This window comes from Exserohilum turcica (genome assembly GCF_000359705.1).
Source record: "Exserohilum turcica Et28A unplaced genomic scaffold SETTUscaffold_10, whole genome shotgun sequence".
NCBI classification, from domain to species: Eukaryota; Fungi; Ascomycota; class Dothideomycetes; order Pleosporales; family Pleosporaceae; genus Exserohilum; species Exserohilum turcicum.
In genome coordinates, this window is record NW_007359915.1 from 989,973 (window position 1) to 998,675 (window position 8,703).

Sequence of the window (8,703 nt, forward strand, 5' to 3'; positions counted from 1 at the left end):
AGTGCTTCTACTAGTCGTATAATATCAAAGAAAGCGCGTGGTGGGGGTAGTCAAGAAAAGGCCCAGCCAGGTCAACGGCACTGTGGAATCTGTGGGAGAGTGGGCCATAACGCCCGTACGTGCCAAAAAGATGTAGAAGAAGATTCTATGTTAGATGCAAGTGAGTCGTACGAAGCATCTATAGCTAGTGTAGAGTAATTCAAGTTTTCATATGTGATGTTCGCGATGCCAAGAAAAAGTGGCACACTCGGTGGGGTGGCACTCTCGGTGGTGGAATACGTTATATGATACTACTAAATTTTTATTGATATACTAGCTATCTTTAGATACTAAGACTTACTATAGTATAGCTATATTATAGTAAGTAATATAAAATACTACTAATATTTTAGCTAAGCCTACTAATATAGACCCCTACTAAGTGGTAGGCTAGATAGCCGCTTAGTGGTAGGACGAATAACTTTTGCCCGAGTGAAGCCGGATTGCTTGTCCGGTCTGACTCTCTCCTATTTTTGAATTTCTGGAGTACGGTTTGTTCGCCCTGTGCCTGACTTTTGCAGCCTTTACTTCTGTCGTTCTTTCGCGTTTGGTCGCCCAATCAAGGCGTGCAAATACCCCACTGCTTACAGTGACCGTGCGCCAGATGGTCATGGTCGCCAGTTGGACACCCCTACCACAACAACAACAAAACTTCAACGCGTTATAACTCAACTAATATAAACTTAATCTAAAAAGCGATTAAAGAAATTAAATCGCAAAAGCTAGAAGAACAATTCTTGTACTAACAAATTGCTAAAAAGTACAACGTACTACAAACGACGCTAATAAGACAATATAAACACTAAAGCGACGACTATAGCCTACGTAACTAATCCCTCTACCTAGAACGCGAAGCTAAGCTTATATAATACGTTAAAACGCTTACTAAACAACGTTTGCCACCTACAAGAATAATAATATAATAGTTTACTAGCTAGTTAGCTAGCAAACTAGTCTCCAAAAGCTAGGTTACCTAGTATCTCCACTAGCATCCTAACTATCTTATCTCTCGCTTGGGCAAAGCTATAGCCAAGGAGCGGACTAAAGCTAATTTAGAGGCTAAGTATAGCTTGTACTTTAAGCTTTTACATAAAAAGATTAAGGAGTACAATATACAGCCTATTAATATATTTGATATGGACAAAAAGGGTGTAACGGCGCAGGTAAGGCAGGTCGGATCTGTTTCGGTCGTAGGATCACTCAGAGGCATATGGGAGTGCGTGGGATCACAAAGAGCCTAGATTCAACAAGCCACCTATAGGCCTTGTACGAAAGGATATCAAAAGTCTACAAAGCTAGTGTTACGAACCTAAGGAAGGGAACAGCACAAAGATAATGAAAGAAGAAAGGAAGAAGCCCATGTCAAGGCCTCACGAAATAACAAGAGCATATAGACCAATGACGCATGAGCGCCCCGCGTCCCACGGTCTTGGCGGAACGCTACTATGAGACAAGTCACGTGTGTCCCACGGATCCCACGATGTCCCACAAAGTACCACGCATAGGACAACATAATACATGTAGGACAATATAGAACATAGGACATTTCTTTATTATATAGTATAGGCATTAAGCCCTTATAGCTTAATGTGTTTAACTTAAGTTTTAAGTACAAGTACAATACAGAGAGTTATTCTACTTGCATGTTACTGTCCTTGTTTGCACCCTGTTACTCTATCTGCAAAAACCAACTAACAAGAAGATTAACACCAGAAGTCTTATATTACTTCCACTTGATCTATACTCTTAACACTTTAAACACCCTTAAGATAAGCGATATTACAATAGACACCCTAACCGCTTCTTAGACTAGAGGAACTACTGTTAACGCCTACAAGCCTGACCTTTACTATAGCGACCGCAACAAGCTCAAAGCTTAGCTCCTCTAGGTTAACTATTACTTCCACCTAGCTAGAGACAAAATTAAGGACAATAACAAGGTTGTTTTAGCCACTACGTACCTTCAAGGTGACGTAGAAAAATAGGCTAATCTAATTATCAAACGCTACATGGATGACTCTATCACTAACGCTAACAACACTACTCTAGTTAAAGATTAGGATGCTTTTAAGACTAGGATGCGACAAAACTTCTTACCTTTTAAGGAATCCCTAATTGCTAAATAAAAAATTTAGACCCTACGCTAAACTAGGTCTGTAGCTAATTACACAACCTAGTTCTAGCAGTACGCTACGAACATTGAATAGGACGACAACGCTCTCATGCGCATGTATCGCCAGGGCCTTAAGCTAATGGTGCGCAGAGAACTTATGAGAAGTGGAGCTAACGTTACTAACCTTGACAAACTTATAGTAGAGGCTAAACAACTTAACAACAAGCTTTATAAGCTTGCATTAGAAGAACGACTATTTAATTAGAGAACGCGCAACAACGATAATAGGAATAATTAGCCTTAACAACAACACTACTAACGTTCCTAGCCTAACTAGGGGCGACAAAGGAGCTATTAGCCTAGGACACCTGGTGCATATGCAACTAATAGGTACGAACCTATGCACCTTAACAACGTTAACTATAGAAAGGGACCTAGCAAGCCTCACTACGAGAAAAACAAGGACGATAAGAAGAAAAAGATTAACTACTACGCATGTGGCAAGGAAGGCCACATAGCGCGCAACTGTATGAGCAAGAATAAGGTTAAGCGACAGCTTAACGTCCTACGTAGGAAGTTGGAGTTAGACGACGATAAATTATAAAACGTTATCACCTAACTAGAGATTAAATATCACCTAGACGACATAGAAGTTATTAGTAGATTAGAGGACCTAACCCTGACTACGTCTAAGGACACATCTAAAGCTAAACTAGTTAGCGATGAGGAATATGAGACGCCAGATGAGGAGGAACGACCCCTCGCGTCCAAGTACGAAAAGATGGCACGATTTTAGGACAAAAATAGGCCATCCACGCCCTACGTAAAGAGGCAAGACAGCGCGATACTAGAATTACCTAAGACCTAACGTCAAGAAATCCTAGTAGAAGTAACTAAATAGATCAACGCCCTATCTACACTACTAGGACACCCTAATAAACCCTACACTACTAAGGATAATAATAACGAAACGCTGCTTAACTTGTACTAACAACTGTGGCACCTACGATTGGACATCAACTTCTACCAAGTCTAGACAACACAGCGACTACCCACATATAAGTACATCAACAGCAATATTAATTAGCTAAGGGAAGGCCTTACACTATAATAGGCACAACAAGCTAAGCAAAACTAAGCACGGGACAACTCTATGGAACCCGTGTAGTACTAGTACGACGCAAGGAACAAGAATCACGCTAGCCTATTATGGACCGCGTGTACGTATGACTACTACCTAACTCACTACTTAGACAAGAGAGGAGCTGGATAGAGCCTATAGCACGCTAAGGGCATGCCTAAGTGCAAATGGCTATAGTACGAATGCAAGAACGACAGCTGCCCTAAACACTTATAGGACAAGCGAGAAAAAATGCACTTTCTAGGACAAGAAGATCTCTAGGACATTATATAGATGCAGATAGCATACGAAGTGCAGTACCTAGATGGCCCCTTAATAGAATGCAGGGAAGACTAGTAGTACACGTGCTTAAGCATGGATTGCGACAAGCACGAAGTGGCAAAAGACTACTACAGATATCAACAATAAGAGTCTTTTTTAGGCTAGCGATAGGGCAATAAGGCCCCTTTAGGGAAATTAACGTACTAGAACCTCTAGGATTAATAAAGCTTAAAACAAAGCTTAATAGAACACGGATGCAGGCACTAGTGGATTTAGGATTATAGGCAAACTATGTTTTAGCGCACGTAGTAACCTAAGCTAGACTTAAGTTACAATAGAAACAATAGCCTTACCTACTACACGTAGCTAATGGCGAACTAATGCCAAATAAAAGCAAAATCACACACGAGGTTAGACAAGTGACACTTAGCATCTAGGAGCATAAGGAAGAGATTAACCTAGACGTTATTAGACTAGCTACCTACAACATTATTTTAGGGCTCCTATGGCTTAGGAAACACAACCCGCGAATCAACTAGAAGTTAAAGGTGTTTTAATTTAAGTGCTGCGGAACGGACGCACCCGCAAGCTAGCCTACGCATTAGCAGAGTTTGATGGTAGATGAGAGTAACATTGCCATGCAGTGCAATAACGCCGAGAGAAGAGCGTACTCGAAAGGTAGTTCCTAGGATAGGAAGCCACACTCCGTAGATACTAAAACTAGGCTGATAGATCACGAAGCGAGAGGAAGGGAGAATAGCGCAACTCTAAAGTTCCCTAAACAGTATAAAGAATACGAATATCTATTTTAGGAAGTGGTAGACAAGACCACGTTACTAGAACATAAACCCTAGGACTATGAGATAGTCCTACAGGAAGGAAAGACACCAACTTTTGGGCCTATATACTAACTATTAGAAAGAGAGCTTAAGGTACTAAGAGAGTACATTGACAAGAGTCTAGCCAAGGGATACATACAACTATCGAAGTCACTAGCAGGATATCTAACTATGTTTATACTAAAGAAAGACGGTACGGAACAACTATGTGTTAATTACAGGCGACTTAACGACATTACAATAAAAAATCAATACCCACTACCTAACATCACCGAGCTTAGGGATCAATTATCTCGTGCGAAGATCTTCATGGCGCTAGATCTCTGAGATAGATACCACCTTATTAGGATAAAGAAAGGTAAAGAATAGAAAATAGTATTTAGAACTTGATATAGACACTATAAGTATATAATGATGCTATTTAGGCTTACGAACGCTCTAGCGACATTCTAGGAACTTATTAACAATGTACTTAGGCTATACCTAGACATATTTGTTATCGCCTACCTAGACGACATTCTTATCTATTTAGAAGATAAGAAGGATTATATTAAATATGTAACAAAAGTACTTAAGGCTCTAGACAAACATAACCTTAGACTTGAACTAAAGAAGTGTGAATTCTACAAGACTAAGGTTAACTTCTTAGGCTATATAGTAGGAGTTAACAGAGTACAAATAAGCGAAGAGAAGATTTAAGTTATTAAAGACTAGCTAACACTAACTATAGTTATAGAAACCTAATTATTCTTAGGATTCGTAAACTTTAATTGATAATTTATTTAGGACTTTTTGAAGATCGTAATACCTATAACACGACTTACGTGGAAAGATACGCCATTTATGTAAAGCAAAGAAGCAGACAAAGCCTTTAACAAGCTTAAGATAGCATATGTCACACTACTATATCTTAGAATATTTACACTAGGCGTACTAATAAAGATCGAAACCAACGCATTGAATTTAACCCTAGGAGGCGAACCTAGTACACTTTACAATAACAAAGGTACTTAACCTAAGATAGACTAGATAGGCTAAACTATTGGGACAATATAAGTTTAAAATTGTCTACACACTAGAAAAAGAAAATAGAAGAGCTAACGCTCTTAGCTAACAACACAACATCGCAGGAACTAAAACAATAGTTAATAAACCTATACTTAAGACTAACAGAGACAGATCCCTAGGACCCGTATATGAACTTAACATTATTATAAAAATTAGGAACGATGTACCTAAAGAAGTATAACAAACTATTATTAAAGAACATTACAATAATCCTGTACACGGACACCTAGGAATCGCTAGAACAATAGAACTAATTTAGCGCAACTACTAATTTAAAGGAATAAAAGACAAAGTTACGGCGTACATCACCAAATGCGTAGAATGCTAAAAGAACAAGCATAGCACGCATGCACCATACGGAGAAATGCAAGCTTTAGAGCTACCACAAGAACCGTGGGCAGACATCTCTATAGACTTCGTTACAGGATTACTAGCATTAAAGGATCTAATAACCAAGGTTACCTACAACGCGATACTTGTTATAGTAGATCGCTTCACAAAACAAGCAGAGTATATCCTATTTAGGAACGACTACACAGTAGTAGACTTAGCACACATTATCCACAACAGAATCATCTAACACCACGGAATACCAAAGTTAATCATTAGCAATAGAGACAAGGTATTCACATCTAACTTTTGGACGATACTATTTGCAGCAATTAGAACTAAGAGAAAGCTATTGACAGCTTACTATCCACAAACTGACGGACAAACAGAACGAATAAACTAAATAATAAAGACATATCTTAGGATTTACGTTAATTATTAGCAAGACAATTAGGTATAATTACTACCTATGGCATAGATAGCATACAATAACAAAACATTAGAAGCAACAGGTAAAACACCATTTTACGCCAACTACGGACGACATCCAAATCTCTTTACTAGAACATATCCAAGTCTGAAGACAGAAGCAGCCATCGCAATAGCCAAATAACTAAACAAAATTCACGAGGAACTACAAGAATCACTTAAATAGGCTTAACGCTAAAGCATTTCCTACTAGAATAAGAAAAGAAAAATAGCACCTTAACTAAAGAAGGGGGATAAAGTATATCTACTTATAAAAAACCTTCGCACAAAACGACCTAGCAAGGGACTAGACAACGTTGAGGTTGGACTATTTTTAATTTTGAAACAAAACGGACTAGTTACATATACACTTAACCTGCTAGCTAACGCAAAGATACACCTAAGATTCCACATACGCCTATTGGAACTAGCAGACCCTAAAACGCTACTATAAAAAACATTTTATTTTAAACCTAAAGAGGAAGACGAATTTGAAGTTAAAAGAATTGTCTTACACTAAATAAAAAATAATAAAACTAAATACCTAGTTAAATAGTTAGGATACCCTAATAGCAAAAACACATAGGAACCAAAGACTAACCTTACGAACTACCGCTAGCGCCTGGCATAGTATCACTAATTGCCTTAGCAAACCTAGGATCACCCTCCAAGAAAGTAGGCATAAAGACACTCCAATCCAAGGCAGGAGTACCCAGCATCAGACCACCCTCGAGAGTAGACACCTCTCGATTCGCCCACTCTATGGCCTCCAACGCCTCGATATCCTCTACGTACTTTCCTGACTCGTCAACCCACTGTTGTTTACGACGTTTTAGGATTTTCCTTTGTTTACGAAGACGATCCTTCTTCGCACGCGCCGCCATCAGCGCCTCTAGAGCTGCAGACTCTGCTGCATCAACCTCGGCCTTTTGTTGTTCAAGACGCGCCAACTCTTGATCTAACTTTTCGAAGTTCGGGATCAGAACCTCTACCGGAACACACGACTTCACACCATTCCGATAACAATTCCCACACTCCTTCTTCAACGACGACATCTAACACTCTAAACCCCGCTTCGCGCAATATTAACAAGAAACCATCGCGAGTTCTCTAGTACGATTAATTCAGTCACCAACAGAATGACGGTGCGCAGTACTTCTAGAGACCATGACAAGTTAGCTTATGAGGACATGAAGCCAGGAAGGGGAGGATAGTGTTACGAACCTAAGGAAGGGAACAGTACAAAGATAAAGAAAGAAGAAAGGAAGAAGCTTATGTCAAGGCCTCACGAAATAACAAGAGCATATAGACTAATGACGCATAAGCGCCCCGCGTCCTACGGTCTTGGCGGAACGCTACTATGAGACAAGTCACGTGTGTCCCACGGATCCCACGATGTCCTACAAAGTACCACGCATGGGACAATATAATACATGTAGGACAATATAGAATATAGGACATTCCTTTAGTATATAGTATAGGCATTGAGCTTTTATGGCTTAATGTGTTTAACTTAAGTTTTAAGTACAAGTACAATACAGAGAGTTATTCTACTTGCACGTTACTGTCCTCGTTTGCACCCTGTCACTCTATCTGCGAAAACCAACCAACAAGAAGATCAACACCAGAAGTCTTATATTACTTCCACTTGATCTATACTCTTAACAGCTAGCTACAGGGAGTGTCTTAATATATACCTATCCTAGTCAGGTCCGAATTCAGATCCGACCTCGGGCGAATGGCTGATAAAGGGCGGCAGGTACTTCCTCCGATCCGGCTCTGGGATTGGCTCAATACTTGGCGAAGTTGTAACATCGTTACACTAGCTAGCCTCTATAACCACCCTTTCTACCTCTATAGTAAGCTACTAAGCCTACTACACCTAGAGGACTCTACTAGAAGCTATATATTAACGTTACTAACTCTACTTCTATTATTAACGTTAATTTTCTATACGTAGCTTCTTATTCTCCTCTATAAGTATTATTACTAATTATATTATAAGCTAAGCGCTTTTCTTAAGCTAGCGTATCGCAACGCTTATTAGGCTCTCTAGCTGCTGGCGCAGTCGCTCTTAGAGATAGCGTAGCTGCTGCTGAACCTCTGCTACTATATGTAGTATCTCTATCTGCGCTACCATCTGCGCTATAACGTTGTTATCTATAGTAGTCTGTAGTAGAGACGGCGTCTAGACAACAGTTAGCGACGATAGGACGCGATCTAGATAAGGAGGGACAAGGCCTATCGCCTGAAAGCCTGCCTAGATGTTCTGCTACATGAATATAGTTAGTTGGATCTATATATAGGCTATAAGAAAGTCTATCTTATTAACATAGTATCATTGTTCCATTAGAGTCTAGTGAGCTCGAGGCTATGTAAGACTTTGGCCGAGGCCGTTCTAACTAGATTTATTTACAAATACGAGTTTGTGCTTGAAGTGTGTC